The sequence below is a fragment of the Ranitomeya variabilis genome, chromosome 4, assembly GCF_051348905.1.
Source record: "Ranitomeya variabilis isolate aRanVar5 chromosome 4, aRanVar5.hap1, whole genome shotgun sequence".
NCBI lineage: Eukaryota > Metazoa > Chordata > Amphibia > Anura > Dendrobatidae > Ranitomeya > Ranitomeya variabilis.
The window spans coordinates 561757814-561785155 of NC_135235.1; the positions used below are offsets into that span (position 1 = coordinate 561757814).

At 43.1% G+C, this 27342-nt stretch overlaps 1 long non-coding RNA gene across 1 annotated transcript in view; it reads left to right on the top strand.

The window, feature by feature from the left end:
* The window catches only part of LOC143769163 (uncharacterized), a 217334-nt gene that overhangs the window by 105738 nt on the left and 84254 nt on the right, over nt 1–27342 (top strand). Inside the window, exon 3 of the long non-coding RNA XR_013214238.1 lies at nt 25998–26064. This is a non-coding gene — a long non-coding RNA (uncharacterized LOC143769163). The remainder of the gene's footprint in view (nt 1–25997; nt 26065–27342) is intronic.

The following is a 27342-nucleotide window of genomic DNA, read 5'->3' on the forward strand; positions in this document are numbered from 1 at the left end:
ATTATGCATGGCGGCAAAAAAACACAGCATTCCAAGAAAAACACTTGCTACCCACAGTAAAATTTGGTGGAGGTTCCATCATGCTTTGGGGCTGTGTGGCCAATGCCGGCACCGGGAATCTTGTTAAAGTTGAGGGACGCATGGATTCCTCTCAGTATCAGCAGATTCTTGACAATAATGTTCATGAATCAGTGACAAAGTAGAAGTTACGCAGGGGATGGATCTTTCAGCAAGACAATGATCCAAAACACCGCTCCAAATCTACTCAGGCATTCATGCAGAGTAACAATTACACTGTTCTGGAATGGCCATCCCAGTCTCCAGACCTGAAAATCATTGAACATTTGTGGGATCATTTGAAGAGGGCTGTCCATGCTCAGCGACCATCAAACTTAACTGAACTGGAATTGTTTTGTAAAGAGGAATAGTCAAAAACACCTTCATCCAGGATCCAGGAACTCATTAAAAGCTACAGGAAGCGACTGGAGGCTGTTATTTTTGCAAAAGGAGGATCTACTAAATATTAATGTCACTTTTCTGGTGAGGTGCCCATACTTATGCACCTGTCAAATTTTGTTTCAATGCAGATTACACATTTTCTGTTAGTACAATAAAGCTCATTTCAAGGCATAAACATTACTGTGTCCAACAGTTATTAGATATATGAAACTGAAATAGCTGTTGCAAAAAAAACAATTTTTATAAAACATTAAGCTTAAGATTAATAGGGGTGCCCAAACTTTTTCATATAACTGTATATATATATATATATATATATATATATATATATATATATATATATATATACATATATATATATATATATATATATATATATATATATATATATATATATATATATATATATATATATATATATAAAGATTCTGAAAACACTGATTGACTGCAGTCATCAGGTGACATTGTTTAGGTCAGTGGCCAGTGAGGTACCTACCCTGGTCTGGGAAGTGAGTACATTTTTGTTTGTATGGTTTTTTTTTATTCCCTTGGCCTATACAAAATGTAGGGCAAACCCTTTAAACTTCATAGCTAATTCATCTTTTGTGACTGTGAAGAGGACTTTCAACTACATTTAGCCATTTTGTACTTACTGAGATGACTGTTCAGGTCACCAGGTAACACACTTACATGGTTGTATACCCAGAAGATCAATGGGCCTTGTCCCTTTTTTGCCATCTACAGTGAGAAAAATATGAATTAAATATAAACACATAAAACATGTAATTAAATATAACACTAAAATATGGACTCTCAGATGTAAATGCAGAAGATGCTATCAACACATATCTCTTTAATGCCTCTAATTTCCAGTTTTTATGTCAGATAAATAGCTGAGATAGTGTGTAATTACAACTCGCTTTTTAGTTATTTTTTATATCACACTGGGCAATGGCTGCAGCCTATTAAAATCCCTTTCATATTTTTCAAGCAGAGGAGAGATCAGTAGCAAAATAGTCAGTGTTTGCATTAGTTATAGATTTAGGTTTTCAAATTATCTTTTTTAAGTATCTATAATTATAGTCTGAATAAAATCCACCATTTACTAGAACATAAAACACACTAAGTAACACATTCAAAAAAATTAGTACAGATGTTTGATATGTTCTGATTTCACAGGTAAAACTAGGTTAGGAATTCATGACAAAGTCATTCATATCTAACATTTGTTACGAAACTGCAGCACAGAACCTAGGAGAGATGGGGGAAAGCTGACCCTGCACTAAGACTAGGCTGAATCCCTACGATGGGGTGGGCAACCCATTCCTTGTGAATAGACCCACCGACGATCCTAGTCTAAACTCAGCGAAGACCTATAGATAAGGGGAAGGAGGTCCCTAAAAGATCTAAGGACTGGGTACAAAAAACAGGTCACCTCCTAATAGGAAACACAGAGAAGGCTGCAGAAACAAACTGAAAACAGAAACAAAGGATAGCAGAACTAGAGATCCCAGAACTGAACAATATCAAACACAGAAAGCTGTCTAAGCACCTAGCCAGAACTCTAGCGGATTAACACTGTTGTCCAGCAAGGAATGGGAGGCAGGTGTTGGGTAATAAAGGGTGATACAATCACCTGTCCAAGACAACCCAACACCAGGGAAAAAAGACCAGCAGCCAGAAAACCACAACAAGATGGCGGATGGTCAAAACAAAACAGACTCTAACAACAATATTTGTTTTGTTTTAAATTTCTTTTTATTAAATTTTACACATATAACAGACAATTAACAAGTAACAAGTGGTTTATAAGATACATCCTTAATTCGCACATCCACACTCCGGGAAGACTAATCCAATATAATCAAGTAGTAATAGTAACGATCGTATGAACAAATAATAAATTTGCAGTGAGAAAAAACAGAATTCAATAGATTTCACTCTCGTCGTCTTGTATCTTCCCAAAGGCCAAACCCAAAGTAGGGACCCGCAACTCACCAATACAACATTTATTCAACAAACAAAAAAGAATAAGAGAAAGAGAAGGAGAAGAAGGTGGGGGAAAGCAGGGTTCGGGGTTGATTCCTCCGAAAGGAGAGGATCCGGCTTGTCCTATTGTGGATAAGGGGAAATTAAAAGGGGATACATCGGAATGATTACTTTGGAATTAAGAAGAAGTCAATACATAGAAAGAGTCACTTAATTGTTGATGATAGCCAGATATTCGTCGCTAGATCTGAAAGATTTCCAGGGAGCCCATGTTGTGTAGAATCTCTCTTGTGAAAAATAAGTAAGTGCGGAGATTTCCTCTACATAGAATAACTGGTCCACTTTATTAGCCCAGTCCGAAAGGTTCGGGCAGTTTTTAGTCAACCAATGGACTGGGATAAGAAGCTTAGCTGCTGACAAAAGGAATGCCAATAAAGATTTATTTTTATATTTAGAGTTGTCTCCCTTCCAGTTCAAGAAAATAAGTGTTAGGGAAGGTGGGTGTAATAAATTGCATATTTTAGTTGTGTGTTCTAATACTTACTTCCAAAAGGGTTGTAATAATTCACAAGACCACCACATATGCAAAAAAGTACCAGTTTCTTTAGAGCACCTCCAACATGTTGATGAGGATTTAGGGTACCATAAGTGTGAAAGAGTCGGGGTAGTGTACCATCTAGTGACTACTTTATATGAATTTTCCTGTACCCTTATACAACTCGATGGGCCATGAGAGTTTTTGTAGATTTGGTCCACCTCCCAGTCCTGTAATTCAATACTAAGGTCTTTTTCCCAATTGTGTATATAAGCTCGTTTGAGTGGGGTATTGTTAATCACAATTGCCTGGTATATTTTGGTTAGGACACCCCTTGGTGAGTTCTTATGAACTAGAAGTTTCTCAAAAATTATTGGTAGTTTGGATTTAATGCTTCGGATGGTTTTTTGGCCTACATTTATGCTCATTGCTTCCGATTTGTCTAAATTAATTTTAAAATTTGATAAAGTCCCAAATTTCTCAAACAAACCCAATACCGCCGGGATTTCCCTCTCAGGATTAGTTAGCGTTAAACGTAAGTCATCGGCGAAGGCCGCTACTATGTGTGTTGAACCCTGAACACGAACTCCCACAATGTCTGGGTGCTGCCTAATATTTTGAATCAAAGTTTCAATCGATAGGACAAACAGTGTGGGCAACAGTGGACATCCCTGTCGTGTGCCGTTCTTAATTTCGAAGGGGTCGGAAAGGTCACCATTTACCCTCACTTTAGCAGTGGGGGAGTTATACATTTGAAAGATAGCTTTTATTAGAGTCGGAGGAAAACCAAAATGGCTCAATGTCTCCTGCATGAAGGTCCAGTCCACCCTGTCAAACGCTTTCTCGGCATCTGTACCCATCAAAACCAGAGGTTTGCTGCGTGTGAGAGCACGTTGCATTAGATATAATATTTTCAAGGAATTTTCTCTTCCCTCTCTGCCCCTTACAAAACCTGTCTGGTCTGGTAGAACTAATGAGCTCAGCACTAGATTGATCCAATTAGCGATCATCTTTGCAAACAATTTGAGATCATTGTTTAGCAGGGAGATCGGTCTGTAGTTGCTACACACTTCGGGGTCCTTGCCCTCTTTGTGTATGAGAGAAATATGAGCCTCCAATGTTTGTTTTGAAAAGGGCAACCCTCCCAATATTCCATTAAACAGCTTCAAAAGAAGGGGGTTTAGGGTCTCTTGAAAGGCTTTGTAATAAGAATTAGGAAGTCCATCCGGTCCTGGACTTTTATCCATTGGGCTGTTTGACAGGGTGGACCGGAGTTCGCCCAACCCGAAGGGGGCTGCTAATTCAGTTTGCTGGGTCTCATCGAGGGACGGGAGTTTAAGTGATTTCAGGAATGTGTTAATCTCCATTTTCCGTTTAGTTAATTGGTCAACGGTCTCCCCGGGTCGTATATTATATAAGGCGGCATAGTAATCTCTGAAAGCGGAAGCAATTTCCTCTGGGTTTTTAGTGGTAGCTCCCCTCGGGGTCTTTAATGAGTAAATTAATGTCTTTGCTTTCCTTTTTTTAATCATTGTTACCATGAACCTAGACATTTTATCTCCGTGCGCAAACATCTTGTGTTTCCATCTAGTGTAAATTTTAAGTGAGTCTAGGTTTAGATGATCCTTTAGGGTTTGTCTTTTTTTTTAAAGTGATGTCAGCACTTGAGGATTTAGCGATAGTTTGTGGTCTTGTTCCAGTGCCTGGATCTCTTTATAAAGGGAAACAACTTCTGTCTGTCTTTTCTTATTTTTATACGAGGACAAGGAGATCATCTCTCCTCTTATTACCGCCTTATGGGCTTCCCATACCGTCGCAAAGGATATAGTATCTTGATCATTAATTTCAAAGAATTCTCTTAATTTCGACAGTATCTTATCCTTAGCTGATTTGTCCGTCAATAATGTCTCGTTTAATCTCCACACGTTGTTTTTAAGTCTATGCCCGATCTGTATTTTGCTAATAAGGATCGAATGGTCTGAATGAACATTAGGGGTTATCTGTATATCTTTTAGAAGTGGGAACATCTGAAGTGGGATGAAAAGATAATCAATGCGGCTATAAGATGATTGTGTTTGAGAAAAGTGTGTATAATCCTTGGTGGTAGGATAAAAGTACCTCCAAGCATCTATTAATTGGTGGATGTTAAAAATTGAACGGATACGCTTGAGCGCTTTTTTGGGAACATTAGATTTCCCCGTTGAAGAGTCTATTACCGGTTCCAGTGGAATATTGAAGTCTCCTCCCATTATCAATGGACCTTCAATAAAACTGTCTACTTCTTTCAGTGTTTTGGCCAGCCATAAATCTTGTTTTGTATTGGGTGCGTAGACATTGCCTATTGTGACCAATTTGTGTGCAATCTTTCCTTTAATAAAAATGTACCTGCCCTCCCTATCTCTGAGAGTATCTACCAGTTGGAAGGGGGTGCATTTAGAAATAGCTATCGCTACTCCTCTAGATTTCCTGGAAGTCGAGAAGTAATGGTACCATGTATTATAGTAGTGTTTTTCAAAATTTGGGGATTTGTCTTGGATAAAGTGTGTTTCTTGTAATAACAGAATATCTACTTCTAGTTTCTTGATATGTGCTAGTACCTGGGCTCTCTTGATCGGCGCATTTAAGCCTCTTACGTTATATGAAGCAATGGTAGTATCTTTAGTTTTATCCGTCATTTCGAATCTAGGAAAAGGTTGAATCTCCGATGTCCATGTAGGTTTGTACGCCGGCAGGGGTGGGGTGGGTGGGCAAGGGGAGGAGAAAAAGAGAAAGAAGAGTGAGGAAACAATAACATTGCAACATAAACAGGGGCTCGTCGCCCAATAACATATGCAAAAACCATTTTGGCTTTTTTGGGTGGTACCTAGGTGGTAGTACAGGTAAGAAATAACAACAAACATGACCCACTGATAATCAATCTATACCCAAGAATTTCTAAAAGTAGTAATAACTATGACCGTTTTTAGGAACAGTCTAAAGAAGTATTCATATATCAACTTAAAAGTGGCTCAAGAACCTCCTTTTTTTTTCCCCCTTTTTTTGTCCATTGGACATATAACTAATTTCACAGTATATAGAGGCTAAGCCACCATCAGGATCTAGGCAATCAAAGATTAACCTCATATAAAAAAAAACAAAAACAAACAAACTATGTTTTCGAGAGACAGTAAAGAAAAAGTTCACCAGATGTTAGAAAGGATCATCTCTGGGACTTCATTTGGCGTTTTTTAGGTCTTTGACCCTTTGGGTTATCAGTAGTGCTCCAGGGCTCGTGGTCCGGGAGGTCCGGTAGATGGAGTTCAGTATGAATCATTCTCAGGTCAGGAATTTGTTCCAAGTGGATGTCCAAGTCACCACATACTCGGCTAATGTCTGAAGATGTTCTGACTGTAAAGCTCTTGCCATTGGCGGTTATAAGTAGACCAAAAGGGAATAGCCAGCGAAAAAGAAAACGTCTTTCCTTGAGAACTCTAACAACATTATTATGTGGAAAATATCTTTCTGTAACAGCATAGGCCCTGTTCCTTCTTTACAATGATGTTTGCACCCGCTCGTAAGATACTTCAAAACAAAATTTAGATTCAAATTCTGACTATTTTGTTTATGCACATGTGTTGTTTCCTGAAACAATAGGAAGTTTGCAAGGAGCTGTCCATGGATTAAAGGCTATTGTACCAATGCACGTAGAGTGGAGTCCACGGCTGTAAAGGATGCAGACTTTATCCAGCATGGAAACCCGGTTAGGTCGATTTGCTTGCTCATCCGTTCAGCCTCAGGAATCAATGTTTCCATTCAGTGACAGTAAGCAGAAGAAGGCTGCAGGCTGGATCTTACACTATGTATACCCAAGGCCAGACACGAGATTGGTAAACAGGTTAAGCAATGAATCTGTATGTTTTCATATTGCATCAACCCACTGCAGTTTACTAACCTACACAACTTAGGATAAATATGCAGGTTATTTGAACAATTAAACAATGAAGGATCAATTACCCTCCCACCTTTATTCAATCCTGTAGAAGAATGTTCTGAATGGGAGCTATGAATATAAATAGACTCTGGCTCTCTCTGCAAAGACGCTCTCATCAGGAACAGCCCAAGGAACCATGGCTCCATCTGGTGGAATAAAAGTCTACTTCTCTACTCATCAATAAATCCACAAAGATGTATAGAGAACCCCGGTTGGGACTATACTTTATGCTGTTGGAACTATCTTAAGGACTGTTGCTACTGGCTGGAGTGGGACATACGTGCTACAGTTGTGATAGCCGTCGTCTGGAAGAGTATGGACAGTGACTACAGACTATACCGGCAGGAGATACAAAAGCTATAGGTCAACCAAAAATTGGTACACAATGGGTATCTCCTAATAAGGGGGCAGTGGAATTCTCAGCCCCAGGATGAAATCTTGTGGACTCGGGACATTGCATTGTGATCATCTACCCTGAATTGCTGTAAGATCGTGAACGTAAGGTATAAAAATAATTACAATGTTATTCTGCCCAGGTGCTTATTACAACCCACAAGCTCAGATCCTCACAAGTAGTGGGAAGTGGTGGGATCACCTATCTCTGGACAGCTTACCAGGTAAGTAACTGTACGGTGACGTTGCAGAAGAGATGGTGGACACCATCTACAAAAGGCTCAAGAAGGAGAAGCAGAGAGCCCTTTTCTCTGGGAGAGCGCTAGAGTGGTTGCCGGAGGACAACTGAGAGACTGTAATACAATGCTTGGCTGACTTGAACCATGAATACCCACAGGAGGAGGCCAGTTCAGTAGTGTAGGAGGGCTGCTCCATGGAGGGACCACAGCCTAGGGTTGTAATCCAAATGGCGAAAGATTGACCAGCTGAGTTGAGGCAAATGCTGGCCACGCTAGGAGAGCAGGCCATGAGGATAGAGCGGGTGGCAGTTGTAAGAAAATATCTATGTGTGCATGTTGCAGTACCCCCACCCACCCCAGCCCAGATGACAGTAGATAGCAGAAGAGAGGGAAATGCATCTTTAAAGTACCCGGACATACCACAGTTCATTGAAGAAACCTCAGATATTGATGAACATCGCCAGTTATTTGAGAACATGAGGTGTCAGTCGGTGACTGGTTCAGGTTTTTGACCGTTGACCTAACCGGAAAATTAAGAGAAGCTTTTAATAACTCCTGGGGACCAGCGGTGTTACTATATCATTCGCAGCGCATTACTAGAGAGGTAAGCCTTCATGCCCGAAACTTACTGGAGGAAGTTTGAGAGACTGACAAGCCTGGTGCACACATGCACCAAAAGTTTACCAACACATTATTCACAGCATGTACGCAATGGATAGAAGGACTGGGGGCTCGGGAAGCAGAACATGTCTTGGATATATTCCTGCTGAAACAATTTATGTCCAAGCTCCCAGGTGACTTAAAAGAATGGGTGGCGGATACAAAACCACTCAGTGTGGATGAGGCTGCAAGATTGACTGATGATTGTTCTGCTACTCGATCAGTGCTACATAGAAGTGCAGCCCAATTGAGTTGGGAACAGGGGCTTACAGGGAGGTCACTGAAACCCATGGACTGACGAGAAGAAGAACTGTGGTGATTTCGGACTTCACAAAGAGAGGGGGTTAAGCTGCTATAACTGTGGACACATGGGACACTTTGCCAAGGAATGCTGGGAACGTTCTAATCCACATCAGTCGCGTTCTGAACCAGTGAACACTGTGCTGCATTGCTCCATCTGGTGGAATACAGGTCTGTTCCACTGCCCATCACTGAACCCACAGAGACATAAAGAGACATTGATGACCTTTTCTAAGAATAGGACATCAATCTGGACAACCATTGTCTCCATTAATAAAAGATTTTTTCATTTTTTGGCCCCCATCAACCATTAACAATTTACTTGAAAAAACTAAACAATTTTACTCTTTCTATCAAAATTGATCTGGTGATTACCTGAGAAAACCCAGTTGCTATGATAATTGCTTTGTTCTGGCAAAATTTAAGAATGGCTCTCAGCATCACATGTGAAGTTGAATCATTTTTGTTCATGACCTACACAGTTGGACACAGCTGTTGAAATGTCAATCACAAAAAATGTCAGAGTTACAAGCAATATATCTATTAATCGACTGCTGGCGAGGGAGCAATAAAGCTCCTAAGGACTTAGTGTCTCTGCTTGCTGCATTGGAATGCATTAATTAAAACAAAAGCTGTAGGATTTTAATAAACCTCTAAACATCTGACTTAGGGCTCTTTTCCACTTGCGAGATAAACGTCCGTGTCTTGCATGTGAAAACCAAGCTGTGGCGCCGGCACTCCGGAGCGGAGAGTGCGGCTGCATAGCAATACATGCAGCCGCACGCTCCGCTCCCAAGTGCCGGGCCAGAGCTTGGTTTTCACATGCGAGACACGGACGTTTATCTCGCAAGTGGAAAAGAGCCCTAACCCTGAAATACTGCGTCGCCTTCAGGAAGCAGAAAACAAATTTCCAGTTGTCCGTGAATTTTGGATGATATTGAAAGAATAAAGCTATTTGATGATTTTTTCTGAAGGTGACAGCAGCACATTAGAGCAAGGTAGACAATACCTTCATTTGGACTGTCTGCTTTTTATTAAAGGAGTGTCTTATCTCACTAACCTCATTCTATGTTTCCTGTCAAGAGCACGTCAAATACGTATTGAACATGTCTCCAATTTTCTTCGTAAATATATTTCTCAAGGTGCTATCAATATGAAATTCTCACCAGATGTCAGCAACAACCCATCCAATCCACGATGGCAAAGAAATCAAACCTTAGATGTCTATAAATTAAGTTATATGTAAAAAATGAGAAATAACACAAGGAAAAAGTATTAAACACATGAAGAAAGAGAGGTGCAAAAAGCCATGGAAAGTCATAACACCAGCTAAAATCTATCAGTAATTAGTAAGCAATCCTGTCACTTAATGAAAAATAATATCAGCTGGTTCAACTGATGGCCTATACAAAGGTATCCCATTACCAAGATGCCACACAAGAAACAACTCATGGTGGGTAAAGCCAGAGAGTTGTTGTAAGGAGATAAACTGGACCTCGGGTACCTGCATGCCAGGTCTGGAACCAGAAAGGCAGCATCCTCTGTTCTCGGGGAGAAGCCTGAGTAGTGCGGACCTTCCCCTGCTGCATGAGGGAAGGATGAGTGAGACGGGGCTTCCTGGTGACAGGAGGGGGCGGAGAGAGCCAGAAAAGGGCACGCAACAACAGGGAGATAAAAAGAAGAAGCACGCAAAGCAGAGCAGTTTGGCGCCAGAGCAGAGCAGCGTGCAGAGCGGTGATGGGCATGCTCTGCTTCCCTTGTCCCCTGCGCGGAGTACCAACTCTGAGAGGGGTCGCATAGACAGGGCCCCTTCGCCTGCAGATCCAAGCGTGCCCAGCAGCAATCTGGAGAGAGGGACCACTGCAGAGCCATGCAGAGCAGAGGAGAACCGTGCAGAGCTGAGACAAATACACAGAGCTGAGCCATGCACACCGAGTAGAGCTGAGCCATCTGTGCAGCAGCCATAGAAGTGCCCTGCCCTGAGAGCACAAGCAATGTGCAAACCAGTTCTTACCGTCACCCGCCGCCAACAGTGGGGAGAGAAAGACCAGAGAGAAAGAGACGTGCGGTGTGAGTCCAGTCTCCGAGTCCGTGAGTACTAGACACGTACCCCATAATAGTGACCGGGGACAGTACAGACCTTTGCATCCTGGCTGTGCCAGTAAACACCTGCTGAGCCACACTGGGCTTGTACAAGACTGTGACCTGCGTCACCGTCAGCCACTTTAGGCCCGTTTGACCGAGACTGTCAGGAGAGTTGTGCAGGAGACACGTCAGGCTTAGATAGTACCGTGTCCTGTAACCTTGTAGGCATCCGCAGTATATGGACTAGGGGCAGTGGAAGGTACGGAGACCGACCACTGTCACCAGAAGATGGGGGTATTGTTGTCTGCTTGACCCTATTAATGACACTGCGACGGCCATTGCCAGCACCATTGAGTTCGCAGCAGGAGCTGCAGCATTGACTTCCTTATAAGTTTTGCTAATATTTGAACCATTGTATTTTACTGTGCCTTTAATACTGTTTTACTCTTTGCCTCCCTGCGTGGAGTATTCCCCTGTAAATAAACCTGTTAACCCTTGCTCTGCCTCCCGTCCATCACTGCATCTCGCGCACCTGCTAGCATCTTACATTGTCTCAAGACCTTCACAGCCTTATTGTTACAAAACATACTGATGACATTGGTTACAGAAAAATTTCTAAACTGAAGGTTCCAGTGAGCAATGTTGGGGCCATTATCCAGAAGTGGAAAGAACATAATTTCACCATAAACGGGCTATAATCAGGTGCTGCCAGCAAGATTTCCAACAGAAGAGTGAAAAAAATTATCAGAAAAAGTTGTACAAAAGCCAAGGATTACCTGTACAGAGCTACAGAAAGACCTGGAATCAGCAGGTACAATTGTTTCAAAGAAAACTATAAGCAATACACCAGGGCCGGCTCAAGGTTTTAATGGGCCCTGAGCGAAAGAGTCTCAGTGGGCCCCTTTAACACATACCACGATTCATGATGCACAGATACTGCAGGGAAACAGGGCCGTATTTAGAGTTTCTGCTGCCCTAGGCACTTTTAGTGCTGCCCCCCCCCCCCCTTTGGTGAGTATGACACTATCGGCAGTGACTTTAGCAAGAATCGCTGATGTGAAAGTCGCCTTTTGCAGCAAATCCGGCAGTTTTTCTGCATGTGCCGCGTAACGGATCACTTACGGCAACACTGCGTTCGGCCTCATTCATTCCCTATGGGATTTGCGGCACTTATGATCTGGCAAATGCGGTACCATACCTCCCAACTTTTGAAGAAGGGAACGAGACAGAAAGTGTGTATAATGGCCACACATGATGCTCCATACTGTATAACAGCCACACATGATGCTCCATACTGTATAACGGCCACACATGATGCTCCATACTGTATAACGGCCACACATGATGCTCCATATTGTATAATGGCCACACATGATGCTCAATACTGTACAATGGCCACACAGTTCTCCATGATACTGTATAATGACCCCCCCTCCTGTATGCATGGCTCATATCCCCCCCCTGTATGCATGGCTCACACTCCCCCCCTGTATGCATGGCTCATATACACCCCCCCCTGTATGCATGGCTCATATTCACCCCCCCCTGTATGCATGGCTCATATACACCCCCCCTGTATGCATGGCTCATATTCACCCCCCCCCCCGTATGCATGGCTCATATAAACCCCCCCTGTATGCATGGCTCATATACACCCCCCCTGTATGCATGGCTCATATTCACCCCCCCCCCCTCTGTATGCATGGCTCATATTCACCCCCCCTCTGTATGCATGGCTCATATTCACCCCCCCTGTATGCATGGCTCATATTCACCCCCCCTGTATGCATGGCTCATATTCACCCCCCCCTGTATGCATGGCTCATATTCACCCCCCCCTGTATGCATGGCTCATATTCACCCCCCCCTGTATGCATGGCTCATATTCACCCCCCCCCCTGTATGCATGGCTCATATACACCCCCCCTGTATGCATGGCTCATATACACCCCCCCCCGTATGCATGGCTCATATTCACCCCCCCCTCTGTATGCATGGCTCATATTCACCCCCCCTGTGTGCATGGTGGCTCTGGCTTATCTCCCATCCCCCCCTGTATGCATGCATGCATGCATGCATGGTGGCATTGGTGGCTCTGGCTCGTCATCTCCCATCCCCCATGCGTGGCTCATCGGCAGCCTGCCCCGCCGCTCCCCATCTATCTTGTGGCTGCCGCCTGCCGGGCTCCCCGATCCTCCTCCTTCATCCTCCCCGGCTCCCCCCGTCCCTGCCTGTCATCATACTCACCTGGCTGTGTCACCTCACGGCGCGCAGAAGAACGGGATCCTCCACCTCTGTGCAGTGTCCCGGCGCAGCACCCTCGTCGTCCTGTATGAGCGGTCAGGTGGTACCGCTGATTTAAGGTCATGACCTTAATCAGCGGTACCATGTGACCGCTCACACAGCGAGGGTGCAGTCACTGAGAGCAGACCAGGCGTCGCTGGAGCAGGTGAGGTGAGTATGCATCAATCATAGTGTGTATGGGCAAGGAGGCAGCGGCGGGGGGGCGGCGGTGGCGGCGAGGGGGGGGGGCGGCGAGGGGGGAGGGGCTTAAGCCTTAAGGTGACCCCGGCCGGACCGGACTTTGCATAAAAAAAAAAAAAAAAAAAAAAGAGCACACACACCTGCTCAGGTGCCGCCCCCCCGCATGGCCCCGCCCTAGGCACATGCCCTCAAGTGCCTAGTGGCAAATACGGCCCTGCAGGGAAATATAGGTATAGTACAATGCCAAAGATTTCACTTACCGTATTTTCTGGTGTATAAGACGACTGGGCGTATAAGACGACCCACAACTTTTCCATATAAAATACGGAATTTGGGATATGCCCGCTGTATAAGACGGGGGTCATCTTATACACCCAGTCATCTTATACGGCGTGTGGTTCCCAGGGTCCGAAGGAGAGGAGACTCTCCTTCAGGCCCTGGGATCCATATTCATGTTAAAAATAAAGAATAAAAATAAAAAATATGTATATACTCACCCCTCCGAGAAGCCTGGCTGTCACCGCTGCAAGCGTCTGCCTCCGTTCCTAAGAATTGCAGAGCATGAAGGACCCTCGATGACGTCGCAGTCCTGTGATTGGTCCGTGACCGCTCATGTGACCGGTCACCTGACCGTGACGTCATCGAAGGTCCTTCACGCTCTGCAATTCTTAGGAACGGAGGCAGACGCTTGCAGCGGTGACAGCCAGGTTTCTTGGAGGGGTGAGTATATACATATTTTTTATTTTTATTCTTTATTTTTTACATGAATATGGATCCCAGGGCCTGAAGGAGAGTTTCCTCTCCTTCAGACCCTGGGAACATCCAGGATCGCTCCCTGCACATGCCGTACCTGGCGTATAAGACGACCCCCGACTTTTGGGACAATTTTTAGGGGTTAAAAAGTCGTCTTATACGCCGGAAAATACGGTACTTCTTACATTACATGAGTGATATCTACGGTAAATTCTACAATAGCTCAGAAACCGGCTAATCCTCGCAGCACACAGTAAAAAGTGTTAATTTTAGACCAAACAGTATAGTCCTTCATACAGTATTATGGGCACCACACAGTCCTCCGTACAGTATAATGGACACAATATATTGCTCCATTCAGTATAATGAGCACCATATAGTAATTCATACAGTATAATGAGCCCCATATATTGCACTATACAGTATAATGAGTTCCATATATTGCTCTATACAGAATTGGCCCCATATCGCACTAAACACAGATTAATGGATCCCATATAATGTTCCATACAGAAAAATGTACCCCATATATTGCTACATACAGAATAATGGGCCTCATACAATGCTCCATACAGAATAATGGGCCCCATATAATGCTGCATACAGAATGGGCTCCATAAGGAATGGGTCACATGTAATGCTCCATACAGAATAATTAGCGTCATATAATGCTCCATACAGAATAAGTAAAAACAAAATCTGGCACTCTTGTATTCAGAAATGAAGACTATATATTTATTCATTAAAGCAATCCCATTAAAGTAACATTCATAAACATCGACCTTCATCAGACGGATTGCTGGAAAAAAATGGGTGTCAGAAAACAGCAGCGCTATGGAAGATCGGTAACCGTATTATACTGTCCTCATACACGTTAGCAGGGTGTGCAATCAGACATGTAGCTAAACCCCCTGCCATCTTTAAGAAAAAGAGACTGAAAAGTTGTAACCTTCTTTTATTGCTTGTAGATATGACAGGAAAGAGTGAAGCTATAGGATGCCAAAACAGGAGCATTTCAGAATACTATCTCGGGGTAATCCTTGACACTAATCTCTTCTTCAAACCATATATCCAAGCCCTTTCCACTTCCTGCCGCCTTCAACTCAAAAATATTTCACGGATCCGTACATTCCTAAACCAAGAATCTACAAAAACCCTAGTCCATGCCCTCATCATCTCCCGCCTCGACTACTGTAACCTCCTGCTCTGTGGCCTCCCCTCTAACACTCTCGCACGCCTCCAGTCAATTTTAAACTCAGCTGCCCGACTAATCCACCTGTCCCCCACTATTCCTCAGTCTCTCCCCTCTGTCAATCCCTTCACTGGCTCCCCATTAGCCTGAGACTCCAGTACAAAAGACTAACCATGACATACAAAGCCATCCACAACCTGTCTCCTCCATTCATCTGTGACCTCATCTCCCTGTACTTTCCTGCATGCAACTTCCGATCCTCACAAGATCTCCTTCTCTACTCCCCTCTTATCTCCTCTTCCCACAATTGCGTACAAGATTTCTCTCGCGCATCACCCCTACTCTGGAACTCTCTACCACAACATATCAGATTCTCACCTACCATCGAAACCTTCAAAAAGAACCTGAAGACCCACCTCTTCCGACAAGCCTACAACCTGCAGTAACCACCGATCGACCAAACCACTGCACGACCAGCTCTATCCTCACCTACTTTATCCTCACCCATCCCTTGTAGATTGTGAGCCCTCGTGGGCAGGGTCCTCTCTCCTCCTGTGCCAGTTGTGACTTGTATTGTTCAAGATTATTGTACTTGTTTTTATTATGTATACCCCTCCTCACATGTAAAGCACCATGGAATAAATGACGCTATAGTAATAAATAATAATAAAATAATAATAATATATAACTGCACAGAGCATAAAACACAACTAGTCTGCAATGCACAGTAACATGAGGTAATACACAGGTAACATGAGGTAATACACAGGTAACATAAGGTAATACAAACTGATGATTACCTACTTAGTACAGCAAATATATTGATAAGCACAGGACTGTAAGGGTACCGTCACACAGTGAAATTTTCATCGCTACGACGGCACGATTCGTGACGTTACATCGTCGCTCAATTATCGCTCCAACATCGTAGATTGCGGTCACACTTCGCGATGCACGGCGCTGGAGCGATAATTTCATGACGTATTTGCGATGTAGAAGTCGTATGGGACAGTCGTACGGTCATGTCACACAAGACAATTCAGAGCACATTTTGCATAATCTGTGCGTGACGTTGTTCACTAGGGGCGTGATAGGCCATAGGTTCTGTGCACACAATTGGTTGGAAAATTTGTCACCTAGGCGCTATTGTCCCAGACGCCACCTCACAGCTTTTAAAATTTTCTTTCTTCACTTTGTACTTGGACACTTGGTGGACCTGGACGTCGGATTTTGTTTCTCCTACCATTCCACGCTTTGCACCGCAGCTTCGAGGTATGTAAAACCGCTTGGGCGTGGTGGATGGAACGCTGTATGGTCGGCATGAGCGCTTCGTTCCGCCGCTGAAGCGAAGCGTATGGTACGCTGTTGTGACTGGTTGTGACTGGTGGGCTACAGCGTGGCATATGGTACAATGTATGGTCGGCATGAGTGCTTTGTGCGGCTTCTGTAATGAAGCGGGTGGTTGTTTTGGGTTATGGTGGCCTAGGGCGTGGCAGATGGAACAATGTATGGTCGGCATGAGTGCTTCGTTCCGCCGCTGAAGCGAAGCGGATGGGACGCTGTTGTGACTGGTTGTGACTGGTGGGCTACAGCGTGGCAGATGGTACAATGTATGGTCGGCATGAGTGCTTTGTGCGGCTTCTGTAATGAAGCGGGTGGTTGTTTGGGGTTATGGTGGCCTAGGGCGTGGCAGATGGAACAATGTATGGTCGGCATGAGTGCTTTGTGCGGCTTCTGTAATGAAGCGGGTGGTTGTTTTGGGTTATGGTGGCGTAGGGCGTGGCAGATGGAACAATGTATGGTCGGCATGAGTGCTTCGTTCCGCCGCTGAAGCGAAGCGGATGGGACGCTGTTGTGACTGGTGGGCTACAGCGTGGTAGATGGAACGCTGTATGGTCGGCATGAGCACTTCGTTCCGCCGCTGAAGCGAAGCGTATGGTACGCTGTTGTGACTGGTTGTGACTGGTGGGCTACAGCGTGGCAGATGGTACAATGTATGGTTGGCATGAGTGCTTTGTGCGGCTGCTGTAATGAAGCGGGTGGTTGTTTTGGGTGATGGTGGCCTAGGGCGTGGCAGATGGAACAATGTGTGGTCGGCATGAGTGCTTTGTGCGGCTGCTGTAATGAAGCGGGTGGTTGTTTTGGGTTATGGTGGCCTAGGGCGTGGCAGATGGAACAATGTGTGGTCGGCATGAGTGCTTTGTGCGGCTTCTGTAATGAAGCACACACAGATAGTGGCTTACCAACTATGCTTAGAGCAGGCTGTTTAACCCCTTCACCCCAAAGCCTGTTTTCACCTAAGTGACACGGCCAATTTTTAGAATTCTGACCACTGTCACTTTATGAGGTCATAACTCTAAAACGCTTCAACGGATCCTGGTGATTCTGACACTGTTTTCTCGTGACATATTGTACTTCATGATAGTGGTAAAACTTCTTCGATATGACTTGCATTTATTTGTGAAAAAAACAAAAATTTGTCGAAAATTATGAAAATGTAGCAATTTTCAAACTTTTAGTTTTTATGCCCTTAAATTAGAGAGTTATATCTCATAATATAGTTAATAAACAACATTTCCCACATGTCTGCTTTACATCAGCACAATTTTGGAAACATAATTTTTTTTTGTTAGGGAGTTATAAGGGTTAAAAGTTGACCAGCGATTTCTCATTTTTTGCAACAAAATTTGCAAAACCATTTTTTTAACGGACCACCTCACACTTGAAGTGACTTTGAGGGGTCTATATGACAGAAAATGCCGAAAAGTGACACCATTCTAAAAACCGCACCCCTCAAGGTACTCAAAACCATATTCAAAAAGTTTATTAACCCTTCAGGTGCTTCACAGGAATTTTTGGAATGTTTAAAAAAAATTGAACATTCAACTTTTTTTTCACAAAATTTTTTCTTCAGATTCAATTTGTTTTATTTTACCAAGGGTAACAGGAGAAATTGGACCAAAAAAGTCGTTGTACAATTTGTCCTGAGTACGCCGATACCTCACATGTTGGGGTAAACCATTGATTGGGCACATGGCAGAGCTTGGAATGGAAGGAGCGCCATTTGACTTTTCAATGCAAGATTTGCTGGAATTGAGATCGGAACCCATGTCGCAATTGGAGAGCCCCTGATGTGCCTAAACAGTGGAAACCCCCACAAGTGACACCATTTTGGAACGTAGACCCTCTAAGGAACTAATCTAGATGTGTGGTGAGCACTTTGAACCTCCAAGTGCTTCACAGAAGTTTATAATGTAGAGCCGTAAAAAAAAAATTCATATTAATTTTCACAAAAAATGATCTTTTTGCCCCAAATTTTTTATTTTCCCAAGGGTAACAGGATAAATTGGACCCCAAAAGTTGTTGTGCAATTTGTCCTGAGTACGCTGATATTTCATATATGGGGATAAACCACTGTTTGGGCGCATGGCAGAGCTCGGAAGGGAAGGAGCGCCATTTGACTTTTCAATGCAAAATTGGCTGGAATTGAGATCGGAACCCATGTCGTGTTTGGAGAGCCCCTGACGTGCCTAAACAGTGGAAACCCCCACAAGTGACACCATTTTGGAAAGAAGACCCGCTAAGGAACTTATCTAGATGTGTGGTGAGCACTTTTAACCCCCAATTGTTTCACTAAAGTTTAGAATGTAGCGCTGTGAAAATTAAAAAATCATTTTTTCTTTCCACAAAATTATGTTTTAGCCCGCAATTTTTTTTTCCCAAGGGTAACAGGAGAAATTGGACCACAAAAGTTATTGTCCAATTTGTCCTGAGTACGCTGATACCCCATACATTGGGGGGAACCACTGTTTGGGCGCACGGCAGAGCTCGGAAGGGAAGGAGCGCCGTTTGAAATGCAGACGTAGATGGATTGGTCTGCAGGTGTCATGTTGCATTTGCAGAGCCCCTGATGTACCTAAACAGTAGAAACCCCCCACAAGTGACCCCATATTGGAAACTAGACCCCCCAGGGAACTTATCTAGATGTGTTGTGAGAACTTTGAACCAACAAGTGTTTCACTACAGTTTATCACGCAGAGCCGCGAAAATAAAAAAATATTTTTTTTTCCACGAAAATGATAGTTTAGCCCCCAATAAAATATTTTTATTTTCCCAAGGGTACCAGGACAAATTGGACCCCAAAAGTTGTTGTCCAACTTGTCCTGAGAACGCTGATACCCCATATGTTGGGGGGAACCACTGTTTGGGCGCACAGGAGAACTCGGAAGGGAAGGAGCACTGTTTTAGTTTTTCAAAGCAGAATTGGCTGGAATTGAGATCGGACGCCATGTCGCGTTTGGAGAGCCCCTGATGTGCCTAAACAGTGAAAACTCCCCAATTCTAACTGAAACCCTAACCCCAACCCTAACCCCAGCCCTAACCCTAGCCCTAACCCCAACCCTAGCCCTAACCCTAGTCCTAACCCTAGCGCTACTTTCACACTAGCGTTTTTTGCATACGTCGCAATGCGTCGTTTTGGCGAAAAAACGCATCCTGCAAAGTCATCTGCAGGATGCATTTTTGCCCCATAGACTAACATTAGCGACGCATTGCGACGTATTGACACACGTCGCAACCGTCGTGCGACGGTTGCGTCGTGTTGTGGCGGACCGCCGGCAGCAAAAAACGTTACATGTAACTTTTTTTGTGCCGACGGTCCACCATTTCCGACCGCGCATGCGCGGCTGGAACTCCGCCCCCACCTCCCCGCACCTCACAATGGGGCAGCGGATGCGTGGAAAAACAGCATCCGCTGCCCCCGTTGTGCGGCGCTTGCACAGCATGCGTCGGTACGTCGGGCCGACGCAGCGCGACGGCCCCGTACCGACGCTAGTGTGAAAGTAGCCTAACGGGAAAATGGAAATAAATATATTTTTTAAAATTTTATTATTTTTCCCTAACTAAGGGGGTGATGAAGGTGGATTTGATTTACTTTTATAGCGTTTTTTGGGCGGATTTTTATGGTTGGCAGCCATCACACACTAAAAGACGCTTTTTATTGCAAAAAATAGTTTTTGCATCACCACATTTTGAGAGCTATAATTTTTCCATATTTTGGTCCACAGAGTCATGTGAGATCTTGTTTTTTGCAAGACGAGTTGACGTTTTTATTGGTACTATTTTCGGGCACATGACATTTTTTGATCGCTTTTTATTCCAATTTTTGGGAGGCGGAATGAACAAAAACCAACAATTCCTGAAATTCTTTTAGGGGGGGCGTTTATACCGTTCCGCGTTTGGTAAAAAGGATAAAGCAGTTTTATTCTTCGGGTCAGTACGATTACAGCGATACCTCATTTATGTAATTTTTTTATGTTTTGGCGCTTTTACACAATAAAAACTATTTTATATAAAAAAATAATTGTTTTTGCATCGCTTTATTCTGAGAGCTATAACTTTTTTATTTTTCTGCTTATGATGCTGTATGGTGGCTTTTTTTTGCGGGACAAGATTACGTTTTCAGCGGTACCATGGTTATTTATATCCGTCTTTTTGATCGCGTGTTATTCCACTTTTTGTTTGGCGGTATGAGAATAAAGCGTTGTTTTTTGCCTCGTTTTTTTTTTTTTTTTTTTTACGGTGTTCACTGAAGGGGTTAACTAGTGATATAGTTTTATAGGTGGGGTCGTTACGGACGCGGCGATACCAAATATGTGTACTTTTATTGTGTGATTTTTTTTTTTTATTTAGATAAAGAAATGTATTTATGGGAATATTTTTTTTTTTTTTACTTTATTTAGGATTTTTTTTTTCTTTTTTTTTACACATGTGGAAATTTTTTTTTTAACTTTTTTACTTTGTCCCAGGGGGGGACATCACAGATCGGTGATCTGACAGTGTGCACAGCACTCTGTCAGATCACCGATCTGACAGACAAGGGCAGAGGCTTGCCGGCGCCTGCTATTAGGAGCTCTCTGCAGGCGCCGGCAAGCTAGGGCATCTCATGACCCGGAAGGAGTCCCGCGGCCATCTTGGATCCGGGGACTCCTTCCAGGTCACCGGAGCAGCGCGATCTCATCACGCTGCACCGGTGGGAGAGCGCAGGGAGCCCCCGTCCCTGCGCGATCCCCCTCTATGCCGCTGTCACTATTGACAGCGGCATCAGAGGGGTTAAATGCCCGCGATCGGCGATAGCGCCGATCGTGGGCATTGCTGCCGGGTGTCAGCTGTCATATACAGCTGACACCCGCACCCGATCACCGCGGCGCTCAGCGCGAGACCGCGGTGATCGGGGCGCCGTACTAGTACTGCAGCTGGCACTAATGCAGTGCCGGCAGCGCAGTACTAGTACGGCGCATGTCAGGAAGGGGTTAAGGACCATGGAGAAAACGAATGGTGTGGTTTATCCTCAGATGCATGGAGGAACAATGGCTGCTGTTCCCTTCACAGTGTCATAATAAGACCACAATGCAACAGGAACAATCCCACAATGCCCTAGGAACTTCCCATAATACATTGCAAATTAAACTAGAATCTATGCATTAAACCGCCAGCAGATGGTGCTGTTACCTTACAATATGAAATATAGGAAGGATTAATACACACAAAAATACAATGTCTGTAATAACGGAAACATAAAAAAAATTACTAAACTTTCTTTATATTGCTGGACAGAACACTCCCCGCTTGACGTTAGCCGATGTCACTATTGTGTTTATTGGACAAGAACAGTAAAACGAGTTCCCCTACTGGCCTGAGGAACAATTTGGTCTCTCCTTGCTTCCCTATTTTTACTTCTACCTTACGTACGATTCCGTCCTTACTTGGTAATGTCTGGGTAATGAGACCTAATGGCCATTCATTTCACTGAGACTTACAGCCTTTCATTAGTACTACATCGCCAGGCTGGAGCTTAGGCTTGCAGGTTTGCCACTTTCTCCTCTATTGCAGAGTAGGCAGGGACAGTTTTTTGCACTTGTCCCAAAAAGCATTGGAGAGACTTGTACTTGTCTCCATCAACTTCTGTAGCGGTCTTTAACATTAAATGCTCCAGGTGGAGAGCAATTAGGTTCGGTCTTCTGCATAAGCAGCAGGGCTGGGGTGAGAACAGTTGGGCATCAGGATCACTGGTAATTGAAGTCAGCGGTCAGGCGTTTATGATGGCTGACACTTCAGCCATGAATGTTGTCAAGCTTTCATGTGTTAGTCTTGCAGATCCTTCTTGTAAGAAGATTGAATCGAGGATTCTCCTTGCGACACCTATCATTCCCTCCCATACACCTCCCATGTGTTAAGAATGTGGTGGGTTAAAAGTCCAAGTACACCCATGTACACTTAGGTTTTTTTCTATGCCATTAATATCCAAGTTGGAAGAGAGTTGCAGTTCTCTTGCTGCTCCGAGTTTCCTCAGAACACTATCTTTTGGTATTGGTCGTTGGTTGGTTACACAGTTGATTTCTTTGGTGTAGTATTCTTGCTGTACAGCTCGGACAATTACATTCTTTGACTGCTCTAGCTCAAGAGCTGTGTGGATGTGTATACCATTGTGCCAGTGTTCTTCAGAGTCTTGAAGTGTAGGTGCTAACTCTGCATGACCGATCTTACATATCTTCTCCATGAAGGTAAAGAAATGGTCACTCATCTCTGGTTTACTATGGAAGCTGTGCCTGAGGGAGACAAATCGTTTGTAAACTTGTTCTCTGTTGTTAGGCAAGCGTTGTCTTTGAGGCTTGAAAGGTAGAGGTGTAATCCAGCTCTTTGTTTTGTCCTGCACCATTCCTTGCTCCATTATCTCTAGGAACAGTCTAGCTTCAAATGACATTGCTGAACAATTTTCTTCTTTCTTCTTGTGGAAGAACGTACACCCAAGGGGATCTTGGTTGCCATTTAAGATGTAGTGATTTTCACATGCTTAAAGGAGAGATGGACATCCATTCTCGAGCGTACTGGTAAGCATGTTGCTAACCATTGTCAGTTTGTGTGCTCCTCCTAAACAGTCCTCTACTACAATGACCCACCCAAGGTCGAGTCTCTGGACATATGGAGCATTGTGAGAGCCATTGATATGCTGTCTAACCTTGTGGACTCGTAAAATATCTCTCCCAAGGAGCAAGACTATTTGAGCCTCTGGGTCAAGGCTGGGAATCAGGCGTCCTATACGCTTCTGATGAGGATGATGCGATGCCACTTCAGGTGTAGGTATCTCTGACCTATTGTTAGGAATCTGATTACATTCTAATATGGTTGATAAGGGCAGACACATTTGGCCATCTATAGACTCGACTATGTAGCTTGTTGCTCTCCTACCAGCCGTCTCTACTATACCGGCACAAGTTTTCAAAGAGTAGGGGGCACTGGGTCCTCTGACGTTAAAGCTATTAAAGAAGGCAGACTTGGCTAATGACCTGTTACTCTGATCAGCTAAAATCGTGTATTCTTTAGTGGTTTTGTCCTTTTCATCTGCTGGGTAGACGCTCACTAGGTAAATTTTAGAGCAGGACTTGCCTCCTATGAGATTTCCACAAACTTCTGTACACTTAGAGGTAACTGCTGGAGTGTCAGTATTTGAGTCCTTCAGCTCCCCGCTAAGCTCTTGGACTTGAGGCAAAGTATCCGATGGTGGTCCAGGGTGTAGAGCTGAGTTATGTTTGGTGCTGTCACATCCGACACACCTTGCACTAACCTCACAGTTCCTGGCGAAGTGGGATGTTGAAGAGCAGCATTTGTAGCAGATGTGGTTCTCCTTAAGGAATGCCTTCCATTCTCCCAATGACTTTTCTCTGAAAGCTCTGCACTTAAGTAAGGAATGTGGCTTCTTGTGTAAGAGACACTGTCTGCTTGGGTCCTTGGATTTGTCTTCTCCTTGACGGGAGCTGAACTCTTTGTGAACTGAACCTGTGTTTTGTGGACCTCTACAGTTGTTCTACGAGGTTTACTAACAGAGGTATTGGCACACGACAGCATGAAATCAATGCTAGGATCATTTCTAATTTTTGTTTGTTCTGAGACAAAATCTACAAACACAGTGACTGTTAGATGCTAGAATTAATAGTTAAACTCCATAAAATTCTACACCAGAGAATACCTTAGTAGAGAATATCAACTCCAGATGGCAGTCGTACCAGAACATTTCTTCTCCAGATAATGCCTCTACCAAAGAACATCAACACTAGAGTATAGCGTTGCTAATTTTAGTATATCTTGAGCAGAAATCTGTATAACTGTCTAGCTGTATATTGTTAAAACAATATTATATGTGTTATAACCCAGTGTGTTGTATGTGTGTTGTATCATGGAATTGCAGTGCTGAAGAACCAAGCATTCTGAAGTCTGAGCCTGATCCGGTTTTCATACAATCGCAATATAACTTTTCCTCTTTCAAAAAAGCCCCCCACCAGTGAACACACCAATTAGAAAACATTCCACTAGAGTGCCCTAGAAAACTCCCAAAGAGTCAATACAGTATACCAGGTAGAAAAAAAGAGAACTTGAGCATGCACCACCTGGAATCACCACAACTAGAAAACTGCTCACCAGGTAATTTTTCTGAATGGTGATGTCTTTAATTAGACAACCCCTTAAGCATATCTTTCATCTGAGATCATCATTAGTTGTAAATCATAACATTTGTTTCATTGGTCCTTCACATGAAATTTAATAGACAGTGGACATCTTCTATTACGCTGACAGTAAGTAGCTTTACCTAATAGATCTGCAGACCTGCGCCTAAAAATATCATCAGCAGAGAACAATCCCATCAGAGAAGTTCCACACCAGAAATCATCGACATCAGAGAACACAATTACCAGTATCCATATTGGTGAAGGCCCCCGATAGAAAGCAACATTATTATAATTCGGGTTATCAGAGAATCCCTCCGCCCAGAAAACGCCATTAAAATACCTCACCAAAAGAAGCGAAACCTGAAAACACACTACTTACAAAACTAAAATACATCAGAATACCACACCAGTTGAAATTAGAAATCACAGTTCATAACGCCATAAGAAGAGGCAAAACATACTTTCGAAACCTAGACAGAACATTTTGGGCAATATATAATAACATGGGATTTCACTGGCAGAGAAAAGTTATAATATTGTTTTTCAATTTGTGCCTGAAACAGTAAACACTTTATGTGATTACACAACAATTAAAAGATCTACAACAGGTGGGGAACAAATTCTGTGAAACTGTGCAATCTAAAATTACCAAAAAATATCTCACAACTTTTAATCAAATGATAGGAAGTAAAGAGAACAGCTAATCCTACAAATGTCCTTGCATTTCTCATCCAATATTAAATCTAATTAAGAAGCGGCAGTCCCCACAGGGATATAACAGGAGGTCAAATGTTTTTAACATTGCAACACTAATTGATCATTTGGTTTCTCTAAGTAATTCTGTATTCAGCCTTGGTTTGTATGGAGAAATATTAAACTCCATGAGGACTAATGTTCTTTAAAATAAAAAAATTGTTGAGTTCATTTCTAAAATGATATTTGACTTTCTATTAGGAATATCTGGGGAAGTCCTGAAGAACAAAATACTAAATTATTTGTATTATTTTTAATTGAAATAATGCATTTAGCCAGAACATATCAGTTCTAGCCCTATATCCACCGGGTACTAATTATGCTGCAGTACGATTTAGGGCTGTTTCATACATCCGACATTCACAACCCAAGTAAAGACCACAAAGACCACAATGTGTGAACCGTCTTCAGGTCTTCTGACCAGGACTTTTTTATGAGAGTGTGTGCTCCAAGGTTAACTGCAAATGTCCAAAAAATAACTTGAAAAAAGGTGGAGGAAAGGAATGAAAGTAATTGATGGAAGAGAGAGGAGGCAGAGAAAGAATACATAGATTAGCGTATGTGGTGGTTAAGTTTCAGTCAGGAAACGCAGACTGGACACAGCTGTCTCTACTCAGGTCATGAATGTCGGACATGTGATACTGGCTTAATTTCACCTCTTCTTTGATTTGTACCATTGCAGGATCAAATTGTGGGTTGAAGTTCTTACAAGATGAAGAGCAAACCTCAGATACAATGGAGCCCATTAGGTAAAGTAAGAGACAACACCAGGTTGACAGAATAGGTTATTCAAAATAGTGATGGGTGTCTTGTATTCTGGAGTGTGGGTGGACAAAGTAATTTCTAGTAGAGCCAAGGGACAAATGTTTTTTGAGCCAGTCATGTCCCCTTCCTATGCTTCTTTTTGGTAGTTCATCTGAAGATAAGAAAACTTTCCCTAGATTTAATAAAGTATATAATTTCTGCTCCAAAATTTACACAAATAACTATTGTGCCCCCTGTATATGCAAATGCAAATGTGTCAAGCCTAATTCTTCAAAGTAGATTATGTGTGCATAGTCATATTCCAATTACAACGTTTTATAGAACCTTAACTACAGACAAGGAGCTATTTTCTCCCGTAACCCTGTATCTAAGTATCCTGATTATTTTAAGGTTACTTGCTGGGACCCCCATGGCACCACAAGGCACATACCTGACAGCCCTCTAAAGCTCCAAACCTGAATTTTCCCCATTGATATTTTACAAGGAAGGAGCATGGTCAAATGAATTCTGTGAATAATGGCCACTTTGATGCAATGGGTCAAGGCACAAAACTGCTTGACATGTCTTAAATTATTTATCTGGACATGCTGCTAACCTTAACTTACCATAAAACTCCATTATAACTGTTATAAAGAGAAGAATGGAATCAAATAGTTCATCCTTGATCACAACAGGTAGAGCCAATAACACCCCATCGTTGTAAAAAGCTTGAGACTGATGAATGATTCATAGAACATTCCAAAATGGAACACAGCAAGAGCCATCATCTGGTATTAGTACAACTCTCTGCTCTTAAGATTCAGTCGAGAATCGCATGGAGAGAGAAGACAACTTCTAAAAGGGAAAACCTTATTGCATAGCAATGACAGGACCAATATAATAATAATACAATACTATCTGTACAATTCCCAAGTCATGGGACATGACAGGACCATTATACTTGATGGTGGGTTGTTGGGGGACCATTATATTATAATAGGGCTGTGGGGAGAATATCATACTATATGGGACAGCCATAATACTGTATTTAGGCTGTGGGGGACCATCATACTGCATTAGGGCTGAAAAGGTTCATTCTAAATTTTCTTGTGGCTAAGTAAAGGGGTCTATCGTAAATTCAGGTATCATTCATGGAGACTTCCTTAGCAAACGGAGTCAGTGGGCTTCTGCCCAGGTTGACATCACCTAAAACCAGTTCAGTCTTCAATAAAATTATTGATTCCTGATAGGAAGGAAGGCCCATAATGTCCAGCAGAAGACAA